The sequence below is a fragment of the Nycticebus coucang genome, chromosome 10 (assembly GCF_027406575.1).
Source record: "Nycticebus coucang isolate mNycCou1 chromosome 10, mNycCou1.pri, whole genome shotgun sequence".
Lineage (NCBI taxonomy): Eukaryota > Metazoa > Chordata > Mammalia > Primates > Lorisidae > Nycticebus > Nycticebus coucang.
This window is the reverse complement of record NC_069789.1, coordinates 38,847,983-38,869,665: the sequence shown is the minus strand read 5'-3', so window position 1 is coordinate 38,869,665 and position 21,683 is coordinate 38,847,983. Positions and strand designations below refer to the sequence as shown.

Sequence of the window (21,683 nt, the reverse complement as noted above, 5' to 3'; positions counted from 1 at the left end):
GTGCCTTTTAAGTAGGCTGAAGAGAGATTCAGGGTGTCTACCTGCTGGGGTTTGAGTAATCAGCAGCCTCCAGTCGTATCTGAACTGTGACTAACATCTCATACCCCAGAAGACCACGTGTTGCCCAGACAATATTCAATAACATATACAAACTGCTTTGTTTTTGGTTGAGTATTTTTTTCTTTCTTTTTTTGCTTGGTTGTTTTTTTTGTTTGTTTATTTTGACGTTGCTGATATTCTTTTGTTTTTTTAATTTCAATCTTTTCCACACAGATCCCTTTTTCTTTCTCAATTTTCCTAGTTTAATTATAATTTCCCATTGCTGCTTTTTTTAATAACTTCAACTTCATTTTTGCTAGTGTTTCTACCGATATAATTTGGTTTTTCACCCAATTTTATCCCTGTAAAGTTTTCTGTTTGCTTCTTTTGGTTTGATTTATAGCATTTTTGTCTTTCCTCTCTACTTGGTGGAGGTGGGGTACTGTGTCTGATCAGGTTAGCAAAGAGCTGCTGACCTCAAGGGAACCACGCAACTGGGCACCCCCAGAAGGTGGGGTTTTTTAAGGTTGTGTCAAAGTACCCTACTGTACACCTATATTGCCCTGTCTCCCTCTTTCTGTGCCTCTCTTCTTTTTGTCGATATTCCTTATACCCACCCCCTCTCCTTTCTCTATCTTTCTTTTTTTCTTATCACTCGGTCCTCCTTTCTTTCATCCCCTTTTTTTTTGCTCTTCAACCTTCTCACCCTTCTGGTCCTGTAACCTATAGTCCACAGGCACAAGAACTTAAAGAGCAAGAGGAAGTGAAAGGAAAATTAGGGCAAGCAAACAGATAAAAGAAATCACTCATGAGGAAGAATCAGCAGAAAACTCCAGGCAACATGAAGAACCAGTCTAGAACAACCCCACCAAGGGACCATGAGGTAGCTACTGCAGATGATTCCACCAGTATAGAAATGTTAGGAATGACAGAAAGGGAATTTAGAATACACATGTTGAAAACAATGAAAGAAATGATGGAAACAATGAAGGAAATTGCTAATAAAGTGGAAAATAACCAAAAGGAAATCCAAAAACAGAATCAAATAAGAGATGAACGATATGAAGAATATAAAAAGGATATAGCAGACCTGAAGGAACTGAAACAGTCAATTAGGGAACTTAAAGATGCAATGGAAAGTATCAGCAACAGGTTAGACCATGCAGAAGAAAGAATTTCAGAGGTAGAAGACAAAGTTCTTGAGATAACTCAGACACTAAAAGAGGCAGAAAAGAAGAGAGAGAAAGCAGAACGTTCACTGTCAGAATTATGGGACTTTATGAAGCGTTCCAACATACGAGTTATAGGAATTCCAGAAGGGGAAGAAGAATGCCCCAGAGGAATGGAAGCCATACTAGAGAATATTATAAAAGAAAATTTCCCAAACATCACCAAAGATTCTGACACACTGCTTTAAGAGGGATATCGGACCCCGGGTCGCCTCAACTCTAAACGAGCTTCTCCAAGACACATTGTGATGAACCTGTCCAAAGTCAAGACAAAAGAAAAGATTCTGCAAGCTGCCAGGAGTAAGCGCCAGTTGACCTACAGGGGCAAATCCATCAGAGTTACCACAGACTTCTCTAATGAAACTTTCCAAGCAAGAAAACAATGGTCATCTACCTTTAATCTACTTAAACAGAACAATTTTCAGCCCAGAATTCTGTACCCTGCTAAGCTAAGATTCAAAATTGACGGACAAATCAAATCATTTATGGATATACAAACATTGAGGAAATTCGCCACAACAAGACCAGCTCTACAGGAAATACTTCAACCTGTTCTGCACACTGACCACCACAATGGATCAGCAGCAAAGTAAGAACTCAGAAATCAAAGGACAGAACCTAACCTCCACACTGATGCAAAAGATAAAACTAAGCAATGGACTCTCACCAAATAAGACGAATAGAATACTACCACACTTATCCATTATCTCAATAAATGTTAATGGCTTGAATTCCCCACTGAAGAGACATAGATTGGCTGACTGGATTAAAAAACACAAGCCATCCATTTGCTGTCTGCAAGAAACACACCTGGCTTCAAAAGACAAATTAAAGCTCCGAGTCAAGGGTTGGAAGACAATTTTTCAGGCAAATGGAATTCAGAAGAAAAGAGGAGTTGCAATCTTATTTTCAGATACATGTGGATTTAAAGCAACTAAAGTCAAAAAAGACAAAGATGGTCACTTTATATTGGTCAAGGGAAAACTACAACAAGAAGACATTTCAATTCTAAATATTTATGCACCCAATTTAAATGCTCCCAGATTCTTGAAGCAGACCTTACTCAGTCTGAGCAATATGATATCTGATAATACCATCATAACAGGGGACTTTAACACACCTCTTACAGAGCTGGACAGATCCTCTAAACAGAAATTAAACAAAGATGTAAGAGATTTAAATGAGACCCTAGACGAACTATGCTTGATAGACGTATATAGAACACTCCACCCCAAAGATAAAGAATATACATTCTTCTCATCACCCCATGGAACATTCTCCAAAATTGATCATATCCTGGGACACAAAACAAATATCAACAGAATCAAAAGAATTGAAATTTTACCTTGTATCTTTTCAGACCATAAGGCACTAAAGATGGAACTCAACTCTAACAAAAATGCTCAACCCCACCCAAAGGCATGGAAATTAAACAATCTTCTGTTGAATAACAGATGGGTGAAGGAAGAAATAAAACAGGAAATCATTAACTTCCTTGAGCATAACAACAATGAAGACACAAGCTACTAAAACCTGTGGGATACTGCAAAAGCAGATTTGAGAGGAAAATTCATCACTTTAGATGCCTACATTCGAAAAACAGAAAGAGAGCACATCAACAATCTCACAAGAGATCTTATGGAATTGGAAAAAGAAGAACAATCTAAGCCTAAACCCAGTAGAAGAAAAGAAATATCCAAAATCAAATCAGAGATCAATGAAATTGAAAACAAAAGAATCATTCAGAAAATTAATGAAACAAGGAGTTGGTTTTTTGAAAAAATAAATAAAATAGATAAACCATTGGCCAGACTAACGAGAAATAGAAAAGTAAAATCTCTAATAACCTCAATCAGAAACGATAAAGGGGAAATAACAACTGATCCCACAGAGATACAAGAGATCATCTCTGAATACTACCAGAAACTCTATGCCCAGAAATTTGACAATGTGAAGGAAATGGATCAATATTTGGAATCACACCCTCTCCCTAGACTTAGCCAGGAAGAAATAGACCTCTTGAACAGACCAATTTCAAGCACTGAGATCAAAGAAACAATAAAAAAGCTTCCAACTAAAAAATGCCCTGGTCCAGATGGCTTCACTCCAGAATTCTATCAAACCTTCAAGGAAGAGCTTATTCCTGTACTGCAGAATTATTCCAAAAAATTGAGGAAGAAGGAATCTTTCCCAACACATTCTATGAAGCAAACATCACCCTGATACCAAAACCAGGAAAAGACCCAAGCAAAAAGGAGAATTTCAGACCAATCTCACTCATGAATATAGATGGAAAAATTCTCAACAAAATCCTAGCCAATAGATTACAGCTTATCATCAAAAAAGTCATTCATCATGATCAAGTAGGCTTCATCCCAGGGATGCAAGGCTGGTTTAACATACGCAAGTCCATAAACGTTATCCACCATATTAACAGAGGCAAAAATAAAGATCACATGATCCTCTCAATAGATGCAGAAAAAGCATTTGATAAAATCCAGCATCCTTTTCTAATTAGAACACTGAAGAGTATAGGCATAGGTGGCACATTTCTAAAACTGATTGAAGCTATCTATGACAAACCCACAGCCAATATTTTACTGAATGGAGTAAAACTGAAAGCTTTTCCTCTTAGAACTGGAACCAGACAAGGTTGTCCTCTGTCACCTTTACTATTCAACATAGTGCTGGAAGTTCTAGCCAATACAATTAGGCAAGATAAGGAAATAAAGGGAATCCAAATGGGAGCAGAGGAGGTCAAACTCTCCCTCTTTGCTGACGACATGATCTTATACTTAGAGAACCCCAAAGAGTCAACCACAGGACTCCTAGAAGTCATCAGAAAATACAGTAATGTTTCAGGATATAAAATCAATGTCCACAAGTCAGTAGCCTTTGTATACACCAATAACAGTCAAGATGAGAAACTAATTAAGGACACAACTCCCTTCACCATAGTTTCAAAGAAATGAAATACCTAGGAATGTACCTAACAAAGGAGGTGAAGGACCTCTATAAAGAAAACTATGAAATCCTCAGAAAGGAAATAGCAGAGGATATTAACAAATGGAAGAACATACCATGCTCATGGATGGGAAGAATCAACATTGTTAAAATGTCTATACTTCCCAAAGCAATCTACCTATTCAATGCCATTCCTATCAAAGTACCTACATCGTACTTTCAAGATTTGGAAAAAATGATTCTGCGTTTTGTATGGAACCGGAAAAAACCCCGTATAGCTAAGGCAGTTCTTAGTAACAAAAATAAAGCTGGGGGCATCAGCATACCAGATTTTAGTCTGTACTACAAAGCCATAGTGGTCAAGACAGCATGGTACTGGCACAAAAACAGAGACATAGACACTTGGAATCGAATTGAACACCAAGAAATGAAACTAACATCTTACAACCACCTAATCTTTGATAAACCAAACAAGAACTTACCTTGGGGGAAAGACTCCCTATTCAATAAATGGTGTTGGGAGAACTGGATGTCTACATGTAAAAGACTGAAACTGGACCCACACCTTTCCCCACTCACAAAAATTGATTCAAGATGGATAAAGGACTTAAATTTAAGGCATGAAACAATGAAAATCCTCAAAGAAAGCATAGGAAAAACACTGGAAGATATTGGCCTGGGGGAAGACTTCATGAAGAAGACTGCCATGACAATGTCAATAACAACAAAAATAAACAAATGGGACTTCATTAAACTGAAAAGCTTCTGTACAGCTAAGGAGACAATAACCAAAGCAAAGAGACAACCTACACAATGGGAAAGGATATTTGCATATTTTCAATCAGACAAAAGCTTGATAACCAGGATCTATAGAGAACTCAAATTAATCCACATGAAAAAAGCCAACAATCCCTTATATCAATGGGCAAGAGACATGAATAGAACTTTCTCTAAAGACGACAGACGAATGGCTAACAAACACATGAAAAAATGTTCATCATCTCTATATATTAGAGAAATGCAAATCAAAACAACCCTGAGATATCATCTAACCCCAGTGAGAATGGCCCACATCACAAAATCTGAAAACTGCAGATGCTGGCGTGGATGTGGAGAGAAGGGATCACTTTTACACTGCTGGTGGGACTGCAAACTAGTACAACCTTTCTGGAAGGAAGTATGGAGAAACCTCAAAGCACTCAACCTAGACCTCCCATTCGATCCTGCAATCCCATTACTGGGCATCTACCCAGAAGGAAAAAAATCCTTTTATCATAAGGACACTTGTACTAGACTGTTTATTGCAGCTCAATTTACCATTGCCAAAATGTGGAAACAGCCTAAATGCCCACCAACCCAGGAATGGATTAACAAGCTGTGGTATATGTATACCATGGAATACTATTCAGCCATTAAAAAAAATGGAGACTTTACATCCTTCGTATTAACCTGGATGGAAGTGGAAGACATTATTCTTAGTAAAGCATCACAAAAATGGAGAAGCATGAATCCTATGTACTCAATCTTGATATGAGGACAATTAATGACAATTAAGGTTATGGGGGGGGAAGCAGAAAGAGGGATGGAGGGAGGAGGGTGGGGCCTTAGTGTGTGTCACATTTTATGGGGGCAAGACATGATTGCAAGAGGGACTTTACCTAACAATTGCAATCAGTGTAACTGGCTTATTGTACCCTCAATGAATCCCCAACAATAAAAAAAAAAAAAAAAAAAATCAATAAATAAATAATAAAAATTTCCATCGGAACTTCTCTTGCCTACAATTGATCTGGGCACAATGGTTTGGCACTATTGAGTGGAAATTTTGCTCAAATTTAATTTTTTAGTCAGAATTGAACCAATTGAGATGTCTATGGTGTTGTCTATTGTTTGTGCTGTTAATTGTAATTGCTCTTCAATTAGTTCATGAATAAGACTAATATTTTCCTTGAAAATTGATGTAGATTGTCTGCTACTGTAGGAATCATCTTCAACATTATCTTGTCTCTTCTTAAAATGAATTACCCATTTGTAAATTGTTGATTTCTTTTTTTCTTTGGGGTATTGTCCCCATGGGCTTTTTTTTTTGCAGTTTTTGTCCAGGGCTGGGATTGAATCTACCACCTCCAGCATATGGGACCGGCGCCCTACTCTCTTTAGCCACAGGCACCACCCACCATGGGCTTTTTATAATGCAGCAATGATTTTGCCATTCTTCTACCAAACTTCATCATAAATCTTATATTTGTTCTTGCTTCAATTTTAGCAGAATTTATGTTGCTCAGATAAGGGCCGTTTCAAATTGCTATCTTGCCCTATCTTGCCTCAAACTACATTATGTCCAGACATATTATAACATTTATTTTGGTGTAAAAAATCTTTGAAATTCATGCATAGCTTTTTCATAATTTGCATTTTTATTAACTTTATGAAGACACCTTATACATTATACATATATATTTTTTTAAAATCAGAAAATAGTTACCACCATCTATTATTGTTATGCATCTACTATGTGTAGAGATTAACTAAAGAAATGTAGGCACTCTGAGAACAAGACAAATATCTTCCTGCGTACACAACCTGTCTGCTTTGTTGTTGCCAAAGTTTATCATGATGCCTAGCATAACAGACGTTAAATAAATGGTTGTTTATTAATGAATGAAAGGAAATGAAGAAGGGAAAATGGGGCAAGGAAAGGAGGAAAAGTCAGACAATCCTTGTTATTGTCCTTTGGCCTTTCATAAAACCATTTTTATTTCAAAACTCAATGCATTTGACCTTCAATATTTATGTTGCTCTGCCATCACTAAAGAAGCTCTTGCTTCTGCTGCTTCCACTCCAGTCCAAAACTGTGGGTAGAACTCTCAGAGATCAGAGAAATGGAATAGTGTAAGAAAATTCATTAATGTGGCACTTTGTTCATGAATTTCTCCCAACAATTTGGTTGGACCAATTGTCATTTCATAAGCCACCTGTTTTAATATTCTTTTTCAAGTTCAAGCCAGTTTCCAAATCTAAAAACCTGATGGTGTTCTACCAAAGTAATACTAGAAAAGCACTAAGTAGAAATCTTTGCTTAGATTCATTTGTTTAAACAGAATAAAGCAAAACAAAATGGAAACTTGTTTGACTGAATTTGATTTTCAATACTGGGCACTCTCTGCTTGCACAGGCTTTCAGAGGGTATTTGGGGGAAGATGTTACTCAAACAGAAGATACATTTCTTTCTTATTTATTTATTTATTTATTTATTTTTGCAGCTGGGGCTGGGTTTGAACCTGCCACCTCCAGTATATGGGGCCGGCACCTTACTTCTTGAGCCACAGGTGCCTCCCAGAAGATACATTTCTTAAAGACAAAAATGCATAGTAAGGCAAAAATGCACAACTTAGATAATTTTCCATGTTTTTATTGCATAACATTCTATGGTGAAGCCAGAAGCAAAAAGATAAAAAAGAACTACAGTAGAAAACAGGAAAAGAAACAGACTTTGGGAACTGGGATTTATGTAATCCAATCCTAGACCCTTAAATTATATTTAAGGCATTTCATGGAGTTCAGGCACATCATAAGAGTAGAAAAAACATGGTCACAAAGCTATTAAGAGGCTGGCATTCCAACTTAAGCTTTGTAACCTTAAGCTAGCCATGTAAACTCTCCAGTGGTCAATTTCGTCATCTGCATAAAATTGCCTTGGAATTAGTCATCTTGGTGTTTCCTTCCAGCATTGATTTTTAAAGATGATTCTCTCTCTCATGTCAGTATTCATACTTTGCTGTCTTTTGGTTTATTCTTTCATTGAATGAAGCATATTTTCCAAATCTTTCTGAAGAGAAGTGCATAAGAAGTAGAATATTGTACCTTAGCAGATCTTAAAATGTCTTTATTTTTCCAACATCATAACAACTGATGGATATTTTGGCTGAGTATACAGATGAATTACTTTTGAACTTTGAAAACATTATTCCACTGTCTTCTAACTTCTAGTGTTGCTTCAAATAGTCTAATGTCATTCTAATTCCAAATCTTACATAGAAGTATGTCATCTTTTTTTTCCCCTCTGGAAGCTTCTAGAATCTTTATTAGTTGTGGAGGATGGGCTGTGAGGCAGCAGGGCCCCCACAGCCGGGGGAGACACTCAGGGAAACCCCCCACAGCTGCTTCTCCTTTAACAACAACATTCTTTTCTCCTCTGCCAGAAGTCATATAGCCTTTACATGTTTTCCTTTTTTTATCTTGACAGCAAACATGAAGCTTTTCCTTCTATATAGCTTCTATATAGTACCTTGTTGTTATATAGATGTGAGATAGATACTATATAAATAAACTGCTTCCACAGTTCAGTGCTGGCTGCAATCTTAGCTGCTCCAGTCCTCCCAATCCCATCTTTGTTTCTTGTGTGTTTTGTTTCCTCTTTCCCCACCATTCCCCTTCTGGCTCATTCTCTTTCCTTAAGCTGGTTCATGAAAGGTGGTACCCTGAACAGGGATCAGGAAACTAAAGCAGGTAAAGTGAACCTAAGGAAAGTGAAACTAAGCAGGTGAGGGAATCCCCTGTGAGAAGAAAAAGGTAAAACTGCACACTTGGTGAGTAATTTTTTGGGGGGTGGTAATCATCATTAGGAATAATAAATATGGGACAGTCAGGCTCAAAAGAGCAAGAACTTTTATTCAGATGCTTAAATCTTTGTTTAAAACTAGAGGTTCTAAGGTCAATGCTACTCAATTAGAATGGTTTTTAAATTTTGTTCAAGATGTTTGTCTTTGGTTTCCTGAGGAAAGCACAATCAATGCAGCAACTAGAGATAAATAGTAGGAGAGAAATTATACTCTTATTATACAATTCATGGTTCTTCTTGAGTTCCCATTGATGCCTTTTCTCTTTGGGGCTTGGTCCAAGACTGATTAAATCCCAGACATAAACAAGGATGATGCCCTTTATCTATAAATTCAGGTGTTTTTCCTTCAGCCTCTGTAAGTGACCCTCTGCCTCTTGAATTTCAGGAGGAGTTGTGGAATGAAGAGTGTAAATATGAACAGGAATGCTCCTCTTCCCTCTTAGATGAGAATTCTGATTTAGTAGGTACTATTGCTATGACAATTCCATATTTCAGATTCTCCTAAGACTATTTCTTTTCAACCCAGTTTTAAGTTTTCCAAGCCTCCACCTCCATCTTTCTTTCTAAAGAAGGATTACATATCCAAATCCTTCTTTAAATCTCCATAACATCCCATTTCTAAATCTCCTTTACAAAGATCTTAAGAACAAGCTAGGGATCAGGGTGCATTTCTTCATGGATTTTCTTGTTTCCTGGTCATAGAAACTACTGATGAACAGGGCAATAGAGTAAGAAACCATCAGCCACTTTCTTTCAAAACTCTTAAGGAGTTGAAGTAGGCTTCAGTATGGTCCAATTTCCCCCTTTACTCTTGCATTAGTGTATACTTTATCTAATGATGCTTTCTCTCTTAATGATTGGAAATCTGTTGCTAAAGCTTGTCTCTCCTGGGGAGAGGCCATGTTTGTGTTTTTCCTAGAATAGCTTACAGCTCTTGCTGGCTCCTTGAACAGTTGGTCAGACATGGGCTCAGAGGAACTTCTTGAACCACCAATGAAAAAGCTGAGATTGACATCTCAGGTGATCTACTCCTAAGCCAAGACACTGCAGAAGGTGAAGCCACCAACACAGGACAACTGAAGAAGCTGGCCCATAAAGGAACTGATCTTGTACAAACATTGTGGTGGAACAGTCACCCCTGAGAAATTTGAAGAAGTTTTTCTAGCAATTATGGCTATTGATTCCTGTCATTTTTTTTTTTTTTTGAGACAGAATCTCAAGCTTTTGCCCTGGGTAGAGTGCTGTGGCATCATAGTTCACAGCAAACTCCAACTCTTGGGCTCAAGTGATCCTCTTGCCTCAGTTTTTCTATTTTTAGTAGATATGGGGGTCTCACTTTTCCTCAGGCTGGTCTTGAACTCATGAGCTCAAGCTATCCACCTGCCTCTATCTCTCAGCGTGGTAGGATTACAGGCATGAGCCACCACACCTGGCTATCATGTTTGTTATGCCTGAGTCTCATTTGAACATTTATAGTCCTACCTAATTAGAGTCATCTATTCAAAAATTGAAACAAAGAAATAAAAAGGAGATGTGGAGGGCAGGCTGTGAGGCAGCAGGGCCCCCACAGTCTTGGGAGACATTCAGGCAACAACCCCTAGCTGCTTCTCCTTTAACAACGTTCTTTTCTCTTCTGCCAGAAGTCATGTAGCCCCTGCATGTTTTCCTCTTTTTAGCGTGCTGGTAAGAATGAAGCTTTTCCTTCCTAAAGTTAATCTTTACTCCACATTCTATGATTTACGTCATTTAGCAACCTTGTTTAGATACTATATAAATAAAGCTGTTTCCACAGTTCGTACTGGCTACAGTCTTAGCTGCTCCCGTCCTCCCAAACCCATGATTGTCTCTTGTGTGTTTTATGTATTTTGTGTGTTTAATTTCCTCATTCCTCACCATTTCCACTCTGGCCCATTCTCCTTCCTCCCACCAGTTCATGAAAATTGGTGGTGTTTTGAAATTTCATGATGATCTACCTTGGAGAGCTTTATTTACTGTATTTATCTATTTATTCATTCAGGTAGGCATTGATGGGACCTTACATTATAGAAACTTTAGAAATTTTCAGTTATAATTTTTAAAAAATATTATTTCTTTGTTAATTTATTCTCTTCTGTTTGAAAGTTTTTTCACTTCAACAATGAAACACTATTTAATTAGCTCTTTTGATAACTAATAAGTTTATAATTTTAAAATTCAACGCTGACTTTTTTTATTATGCAAGTAATACATGCATTTATTCATCTTGTACATTATTCAAATAAATACAGTGAGCAGGCTGTGAAATTCTTCCTTCCCTCTCCCTGGGTATCTTCTCCCTTCTTACGGTAGCCACAGCTTTTTGTTTTATCTATATGTAGATATACATTTGTAAAATATGTTAAAAGACTCATATTACACTTCTAATTTGCAATTTTTTCACCTATTGATGAATCCTGGATAACTTTCCATATTTGTATATATGGATTTCATGGTAAATAGCACACTGATTTATTCAACCATTAAGATGGTTTCATTGTTTTTTTTTTTGCAGTTTTTGGCCAGGGCTGGGTTTGAACCCACCACCTCTGGCATATGGGGCTGGTGTCCTACCCCTTTGAGCCACAGGTGCCACCCTCATTTTTCTTAATTATATTTAAGAGTTGATATATATGAAAAATATTAAACTTTTAAAGTAATATTTTATCATAAACTGCCATGCGCTTTGATGGCATTTGGCCCTCAAACTGACTTTCACTTTGGACTATGACTCAAAGTCATTGGCCCTCCAACAGCTAAGTAAGTAACAGAAGAGAAAATTAAAGATGCAGGAGGCAAAGAAAGACAATTACTGTGGTTTACATGAAGCTAGGAATTATCCTTAAGAATTGGCATCACACACTGGGGGTGCCTCTCTGCTCTGTTGAGAAGATAGCTCATCACAACCATCATGATGCTTCACTGGGGACTAAGGACTCTGAATATTTATTTATTCTATGATGTGTATAGAATTACCCCCAGCAGAGAGGTAATAAATATAACTAACAACAGTAATAAAATTTGTAGAGTATTTTCTAGTTACAGAGCCCATACAAATGCATTACTTCATTTACTGTGCATGCTACATAATAACAGCCATGCAATTTGTCCTCATAGCTCCCATCAGACACACATTTAATGATCAGAGCTGGGACTGAGTGCGGGCCAACTTTCCAGTCAGCCAGGCCTGGCTTCACCAATTCCTTTTTGGTTAATGACTGGTTTTGTGACTTTGGGCCATAACTTGGCCTACCTCAGCTTCAGTTTCCCAAGTTAGTATTCATGCTATATAGTATTGCTGCTTTGGTTAAATATATTATAAAAGCAAAGCATCTGGCACAGAGCTCAAGTATTCTAAGTTTGCAATAATTAGAGCTCTGTTCTCCTCGTACCCAATCCAGCTATCTGAAGAAAACAGATGTATTTCTTTTTTTCCTAGTTGTTTTAGAAAATTTACTTCTTTAAAGGAATGCTAACAATGTCTAGAGATCTAGGCTTATTTCATCAGGCCATATAGGGAGCAAAGCTGAAGATAGAAGTCATCAGGAGATATCAGAAGGAAAGAATAGGGGAAATGGTGTTGGCAGGGAGGAAAATGAATTCAGAATATACTGTGTTCAGGCAGTAAGGCTGCCTGGTATCAAAACTGACTCAGCAATTAGTGAACATAGACTCACAACATCTTCCAAATTGGTGAGTTCCAAGTTTTAACCACAGACACCTGTAATTAGGAGATTAGGTGACACAGGTTCCAACATAACCTCATTTAATAGCTGCCTGGCTGTAAATACTCTTTGGATTCTGGGGCCAGGTACTTACAGAGTCTCTTCCCAGGAGGGTGGAGTGATTCAGAAACGATGACTCATTTGGGTAATTTGTACTAACAGCCACAAGCTGCTTGTGTTCTTTCCCCCTCATCCCTTAACCTTGCTTTCTGCTGACACTTTTCTGTGTTTTCTCCTCTTCTTTCAAAGCAGTACAGGTCTTGGATTCATGGGAAAAAAACAATAAAACTAAAAAGAATAGTTGAGATAACATCTTCTCTAAGATAACCAGCCCTCAAATGTCCCCAGAGCAAAATGGTGATTGGCAAGGGCTGGTTGTCTTGGGAACCGTCTCTATCTGTGTGAGCTATTCCTTAACATGATCTGATGATGCAGATCTAGATTATTTCCATCTGGAGAGTCAGGTGACAAGTCCAATTATGGTCTGGCTAAAAAACCTCAGAAGAAAAAAAAAAGCCATTTTGGTTGGCTTTATTCATCTTCAGTGATAAAAAGGCAACCGTGCATACTAGCAGTTTTTAATGATCTGTTGATATACTCAAAATACGCAATAAAGATTCTATATATAGATTAGATTCAAGAAAATAGGCCTGTAATATTAGCTACTTTTTTGCTTCTTAGACACGGAAAGTGTCATTAGGTGATTAATTTTCTACTTCTTAACACAATCGAATCAAATTTAAGCTTGTCTATTCTTAAGATACACATAATGATTAAATGAGTTAATGCTTCAGTTGTTATGAGCTTTTTTCCATGAAAAATAGCATGGTTGATAAGATATCACTAAAACACATTATCAATCTACCATTCCACAGACTTAAAAAAAAAAAAAATTTGTTAGCAGCAGACGTAAAGGGGTGCTCACAATTCCAACTGGTGTTTTGCTGTTTTTGTATTCCACTAGTGTTTTCTTTCTTTCTTTTTTTTTTTTTTTTGCAGTTTTTGGCCAGAGCTGGGTTTGAACCCACCACCTCCAGTACATAGGGCCGGTGTCCTACTCCTTGAGCTACAGGCGTTGCCCTCCACTAGTGTTTTCTTAATATTACAAATTACACTATACAAATTCCGTTTGTAACTATTTCTAGATACTGTTGAGAGCACCAGAATTCCATTTATCTGGACAAATGAACAAAACCTAATAAATCCCCTTCACGAATCACTCATTTCTGTTTTCATTTACACTTTTCTATATCACTAGGCGAAAAAAAAAAGAGAAAAGAACATCATTTGCTTGTAACATTAAAATACAGTTACTTTCTATGTTAGTAGAAAATCGTGATACCAAAACAAAAAGGAATGAAAGACTCAAAAATTTTTTTCAAACACATATATTATCTTTGCTTTAAACTTATGGAGCATCATTTTTTGTCATGACTAGTATGAAGCAAAATTCTTCAGATACAACTATATTATTAGAATATAATAGAATATGGGGCTCAAATGTGAGAAGGAGTTTGAGAGAGGTACTAGGAAATGTTTCCTATAGATGAGGTCAGAGAGGAAGAATAACGTCCTTTCTTCTGAGCCTGTATTAAATAAACCCATAGCTTCCAGACAGTGTTTCATACTCCAGTTAAGATCAGTTGACTTTTTTTTAAATTTCAGATTAGTATAAGGGTACAAACGTTTAGGTTATTTTGTTTTTGTTTCTAAGGTAATGTTCACCCAGGGGCGTGCTGAACACCCTCACATTGTGCATGTTAGATGAGGTCCCGCAAAGTGGTTTTATTTTCTCCCCTACAAATGAACCGCTATTTCCAGACTATAGTCTTGTGTGTGTGTGTGTGTGTGTGTGTGTATGTACACATTTAGTTTTATTGTAACAATGCAACTTGTACACTTTTAACATTTAAAACTGAGCATCATCTTTCCTTTCCAGTGAAACAAAAAGAGAATTTAAAAATAAACAGGAACAAAATTACAATAGAGAATGTCAATTCCAAATAAGATCCTACAGGTTCTGCTGATTCTCCATTTGAGTGGCAGGACTCAAGTCATCATTAGGAGAGAATTTATTTTAAAAGTGTCATCTTAAACTGCAAGGATGTCCGTTAAACATCACAATTAAACATGCCAAAGGAGAAGCCATGTTGTCAACATGCCACTTAACCCACCCGAACATCTCAAGCCCACCGTCTGCTGACCTTCTATACCCCATTTTTTAAGGTTTTTTCTTTCTTTCTTTTTTTTTAAACAAGAGAAAGTAGACAGATACATGTTGGTAAATGCTAATTGTCCCTATCCACATAGAGACACAGTGTACTCTCTGAGCCCAATATACAGAGAAAGGAGGAAAAAAGCTAGAGTTCTATGCACTACTACACAGGGGCCCAGCACCCTCCAGCTTCCAGCAGAGCGAAGGGAGTAGGTTTTTCTTTTTTCCCACAGAGCTTGGTGGTGTTGCTTCCAAACAGTTTTTATTGAGAAAGGAAGGGATAAAAATGAATTTGGAATAGAAACAAGTAGAGATTCTTTTCCCATTGTATTCTGCTCAAGGTATTTCCCCCCCAAATAAGTTGAGAATCATGGTGCAGAGAAAAGAGACCGCAAGAACAGGGTGACTGAGCACAAGAGGAAAAAAAAAAAAAGACTGCAACTTGTTCCCAGGGACTGGAGAAAATTTTAAAAATGTTGGAATCCATCAGTGTTGTGTTAGTCATCTTCTCCTTCATCCTCTCCTTCCTCCCCTTCATCATCATCTCCATCTCCTTCACCTTCATCCTCATCCCCTTCATCAATATCTTCCAAACCTTCATCATCATCACTGTAATTTTTTTCTTCTCCTCCTCCTCCTTCTTCATCATCCATATCAGGAGCCAAGTAGTACTGTAATGGGTTTGGCCAAATATCATCTTTGATGACCTCTCCTAATTCATCTGCACCTGCATCAGAATGGCCAGTAAACCAGGTACAGAAGCTCTCTGGTTCCTCATGCTGCCTCTTCCTGCTGGCTTTATTCTGTGTCTGACTGGAACGTATCGTCAGATCCTTTCCAGATTTCCATTTGATTTCAGTGGACTTTGAAGATGGATCACCACCCTTATTCAGATGAAATTCTTTGGTGAGAACTTTATTTTCAAAGTAAGGGTTTTCATCAAAATAAAAATCTATTCTGTAACCTGATTTAATATCTTCAAATTCTGTTGCTTCAACTTTGGTCAAACAATGCAGTGCCCCTTCATCCTCCTCCCAAGCAGCACGGACACTTGTGGATGGTTAACAAATGTTGTGACCCCAAAATTTGGGATTTTGGTGATCAATTCTGACCTCTTCTGAAAAAATGGTTGGTGGAGTTTGTTATATTTCTGTTCTACTTTCAAAACTCCTCACTGGCTTGTTCTTTAAGTCTGTCTATTTCATTCTGTATTTCATCAATATGTTCAATTGCTTCCCGCTGTTCTTTTTCTTCCCTTTTTAGGCAGTCCCTGAGAGCCTAAGGTGTCCTCCAGTCTGGGAGCAGTAGGCAGTCTTGGTTTCTTCTTCTGAGGTGGGAGCGGAGACTGGCGTTTGGGGGCCATGCTGCCAGGAAACTCCAAGAACCTAACCACAGGTCTCCTAGCTCGGCAGAAAGAATCTCTGAAAACTGACCCAACTATAGTCTTAAAGATGATAATGTGTTAATTAAAAGGCATGAGTGCTTTCTATGTCCAGTTCTTGAAAATCCTTTTTAATTTCATAAAATCTAGGGTTTGGGTTTTTATGGGTTTTTTTTTTGATACTTTTTCTTTGATAATTTACTCCCTCTGCTTTTTGTGTTCTCGCTAACAGAAACTTCTGTTAGTTACATTTTCACTTTTTCTCTCATATATTCCTTCCTCATCTACTTTCTGATATGTTCTTACTGGTATAATCTTTCAAGGGCTCTGTTGAATATACAGGGTAGAGTTTTCCATGCTCTTATCTTCTCTCTATAATACCCTCTGTCTATTTTTTGTTTAAATAGCATATTTTTTTCATGAGTACACTGTCTCTCTGAAACTCATAATTTCCTCACACTTTCTTGAGATTTTATTCCTTTCCCTCTTTTGTTTTAGCTTTTTCCTTCTTAGTTCAGACTGCTATAGCAAAGTACCACCAACTGGGTTGCTTATAAACAACAGAAACTTATTACTTATAGTTCTGGAGGCTGAAAGACCTGTGCCAGGCTTCCAGCAAGGCCAAATTCTGGCAAGGACCCTATTCTGGATTGCAGACTGCCATCTTCTTATAACCTCACCTAGCAGAAAGAGTGAGAGAGCTCCCTGAAGTTTCTTTTATAAGGTCACTAATCTCATTTTGGAAGGCTCTACCCACATGACCTAATCACCTCACAAAGACCTTACCTCTTAATCCCAGCACTGGGGTGGTGGTGGGGGTGGGTGGTTGGGTAGGATTTCAATACATGAACTGGGGGAGGGGGCACATGTATTCATTCAATCCCTTGTACTTCTCAGTTTCTTTCTTTCTTCTATTTCTTTGTTTTGATATCTCTTTTAATTTTGCATCATTTCTCAACATATTTGTTGATCTCTGATTCTCTGTTCATATTTAATAAGGGAATATTAAAAATAAGATTAGAACCAGAAACAAAGTTTAAAGGAAAATTTCAAATCAGAAAAAAATGTGTAATATATGATGTAATAATGGTTCATACTTATATATGTAAAGAGCATATCAATAAGAAGAGATAATTATTTTAATAAAAATGGATAAATGCTATGGGTGAGTAATTGTCAATATATAAAATGCAAAAGTAATAATCAAATCCAAATTTAAACAGCAACGAGATGCTGTATTTAATATCATCAACATTATTAAAATGTGATATTCCAAATGTTGGCAAGAATGTATAATACTCCTATACATTGCTGATAGAACTATAAATCGTTGAAGAGTTTAAGAACAATTCAGCTATATGCATTAAAGCTTAGAAAAAAAGTATAATCTCGAGTCAGCAATTCTACTTCTAATAATCTTAAGGAAATAATCAAATTTGCAAGGATCTATGTTTATTTCAGTGTTTTTTATTATACAGAAAATTGGATGCAGTTCAAATGTCAAATATTAAGAGATTAACAGGAAAAATTATAGTTACCAAATTTGAAGAATACTATTCAGCTATAAGAAATACTGTTTTACAATTTAATTATTGACAAGTAAATATGTTAATTATTATTATTGTTATTTAGAGACAGAGTCTCACTTCTTTGTCACCCTCGGTAGAGTGCCATGGCATCACAGCTCACAGCAACCTCCAACTCCTGGACTTAGGTGATTCTCTTGCCTCAGCCTTCTGTGTAGTTGGGACTACAGGCACTTGCCAAAATGCCCAGCTATTTTTTTGTTGAGTTTGGCTGGGGCCAGGTTCAAACCCACCACCCTCAGTATATGGGGCCAGCACCCTACTCACTGAGCCACAGGTGTCGCCCAAATATGTTAATTATTAACACGATACATTAAGTTAAAGAAGTGTGATAACAAGAATGAAAAAACAAGCATCACAGGTACTCAGTACTAAATTGAAACTAGTAGGTTAACAACTACGGGCTCACATGAGGAAAAACTCAATTAAATTCAAGTGGGAGAGGTTTAGTAATTTCCATCCAATGGGTACAATGCATGGGTATATGGCACACTTCCTGGGTGAAGGACTCAACTATAACTCAGACTTTATCCTTACAAACACAAACTATGAAATAAAGACAGAGACATCTGGAACAGAGTAGAAAATGAAGAGATGAAACAAATCTCTTATAGCCATCTGATCTTGGTAAATCCAACAAAAGCATGCACTGGGGAAAAGAATTCCTATTCAATAAATGGTGCTGGGAGAACTGGATAACCACGTGTAAAAGACTGAAATTGGACCTGACTCTTTTACCACTTACAAAAATTGATTCAAGATGGATAAATGATTTAAATCTAAGGCATGAAATGATAAAAATCCTAGAAGTAAGTGTGGAAAAAAACTCTTGAAGATGTAGGCCTGGGGGAAGATTTTATGAAGAAGACTTCTGTGGCAATTGCAACAACAAAAAAATTAACAAATGGAAATTAAACTGAAAAGCTTGCAGAGCTAAGGACACTACAATCAAAGCAAATAGATAAACTTCAAGGTGGAAAAATGTATTTATGTATTACAAATCTGACAAAGGGTTGATAACTAAAATCTATAGAGAATTCAAATTAATCAACAACAAAAAGAGCTAACAATCCCATCTTATCTCTGGGTGAGAGGTATGAACAGAACTTTGTCTGAGGAAGACAGATGAATGGCTGACAAACATGAAAAAATTCTCATCATCCCTAATTGTCAGAGAAATGCAAATCAAAACCACCTTGTGATATCACCTAACCCTAGTAAGATTAGTCCACATCACAATATCCCAAAGTTGCAGATGCTGGCATAGATGTGGAAAGAGTGGAATACTTTTACGTTGCTGGTGGGACTGCAAACTAATACGGCCTCTTTGGAAAGAAGTATGGAGAATCCTTAAGGAACTCAAATTAGATATTCCATTTGAGCCCCCAATCCCACTATTAGGCACCTCCCCGGAAGAAAAAATATCATTTTATCATAAAGACATATGCACTAGACTGTTTACTGTAGCTCAATTTACAATCACCAAGATGTAGAAACAACCTAAATGCCCATCAACTCAGGAATAGAGTAACAAACTGGCATATATATATATATATATATATATATATATATATATATATATACAATGGAATACTATTCAGCCATAAAAAGATGCAGACTTTACATCTTTTGTATTAACCTGGATGGAGTTGAAACATATTCTTCTCAATAAAGTATCACAAGAATGGAAAATCAAATATCCAATGTACTCAATACTAGTATGAAGCCAGCTGATGATCTAATTCTTGCCCACATAGGAGAAAACTAATTTCAATTCAAGTTGGAAGGTGAGGATACCAAGGAGAGGGAAGAGGGAAAGAGGAGGTTGGGGTGCTCCCACTGAATGGGCATAATGTAGGAGTGTATGGTACAGGGTGTAGGACATAACTACAAGTGGGATTCTACCTAATAAATTCAAATATTGTGATTTGCTTGTTTGTACCCTCACATTAACCTGAAATTTAAAGAAAATTACAGGCATGGTGTCTCATGCCTGTAATCCCAGCACTCTTGCAGGACGAGGCAAGTGGATTGCTTAAGTGCATGGGTTCAAGACCAGCCTGAGCCAGAGCAAGACCTTGTCTCTAAAAAATAGCTGAGTATTGTGGTGGGTACCTATAGTCCCAGCTACTTGGGAGGCTGAGGCAAGAGAATCACTTAAACCCAAGAGTTTGAGGTTGTTGTGAGCTGTGATGCCACAACACTTTATCCAGGGCCACAAAGTGAGACTCTGTCTCAAAATAAATAATAAATAAATAAACAAACAAATACAAACTATGTAACCTAATTGTATGTACCCTCATAATAATCTGAAAATATTTTTAAAAGTTCGATAGAAGATTGTATAAAAATAGAGAGCCATTGAAAATATTTATGGAATTATTTATCTATAAAATTTATCTATGTGTATATATATATTTATTTATCTATCTATATGTATCTGTAGGAAAAAGCCTAGATGGCATATATATCATGATTATTTGTAGGAAAAAGCCTATATGGTGTATATATATCATGATTATTTATAGAAAATGGAAACAGGTGATTTTTATTTTCTTTATGTTTTTTATATATTTTCCAGATTCTTTGCAATAAATATAACACTCTATGCTTAATAAAAAAAAATCTGGGGCGGCGCCTGTAGCTCAGTGAGCAGCGCGCCGGCCCCATATGCTGAGGGTGGTGGGTTCAAACCCAGCCCCAGCCAAACTTCAACAAAAAAATAGCCGGGCGTTGTGGCGGGCGCCTGTAGTCCCAGCTACTCGGGAGGCTGAGGCAGGAGAATCGCCTAAGCCCAGAAGTTGGAGGTTGCTGTGAGCTGTGTGACGCCACGGCACTCTACCAAGGGTAATAAAGTGAAACTCTGTCTCTACAAAAAAAAATAAATAAATAAATTAAAAAATCTGAAAAAAAAGGACAGAGAGTAAAAGAGAATTTAGAATCTCTAAGAATGTTTCTGGGGGTGGAAATTGGGGATGGGTTGCTCATCGGAGGTTTTACTATAGAGTAATAAGATGGTGATATGGTCATTTTATGAGAGAACTGCTTATGTGAGTATCTGTAATCATTCTGAGCCCGGGTGTCCCTTTATACAGGAGCAACTTTCCAGTCTCCTTCTGGAGGAGTAGAAGATTGGCAGCCAGTATTCTGGGAGCCAGGTGTCTCATCACGATTAACCATGCACTTTATTACCCCTGTTTCCAGGCTGGCATTTTTTCTCTAATTCTGTTTTGTACCCAGGTACTCAAGTAAAGCTTTCTAGGTTAAATTTCCCCAGAGAAAAGCCTCCACTCTCCTGCCCAGGGTTAGTTGACTGGTGGTGAGAAATAGATAGGAAAAAGATCGTGAGTCTCAATGTTCCTTACACAGTTTTTTAACTAAAAAGTCTGTTTTAAGTCCATCCTTGTCCTAGCCTCAGAGTACCCACCACCTCTAATTCCTAAACTTTTTCAGTGTTCAGCAACACAGATTGATTTATTTCTTGTGTCTTCTTCCTCAACATTCTTTCTGGGATCGGATAAATTAGTTACCATTTACCCATTTTTAGATTCCAAAATTTTGTTGATGCTTCTTCCTACTGGGTGAGGTATTTTTGCTCTCTTCCTCCTTGTTCATTTGTATCCTCCTTTTATTTTCTTGTCCTACTTTAATTTTAATAAAATTTCAAAAGGAGCAGAGACAAATATTTTCATTTAATTGGATACATTTAACAGGAAGTCCCATGGATGCTTATACATTTTGATTATATTCATAAATTACACTGGGCGCAGATGTCTCACTCACATAACAAGCTTCAAGGGGTTGGCAAGGCAAGTGAATGCTAACTTGGTCAAGAGGATACACATGATGTCACTTGCATTGACCTGACCGAGGCAGGAGCTGAGACATGGAGATGCTTCTCTTTTCCC

At 37.2% G+C, this 21,683-nt stretch overlaps 1 pseudogene; it reads right to left on the bottom strand.

The window, feature by feature from the left end:
* Nucleotides 1–15,305: 15,305 nt before the first annotated feature.
* LOC128597176 (protein SET-like) lies at nt 15,306–16,171 on the bottom strand (annotated as a pseudogene).
* Nucleotides 16,172–21,683: the final 5,512 nt, after the last annotated feature.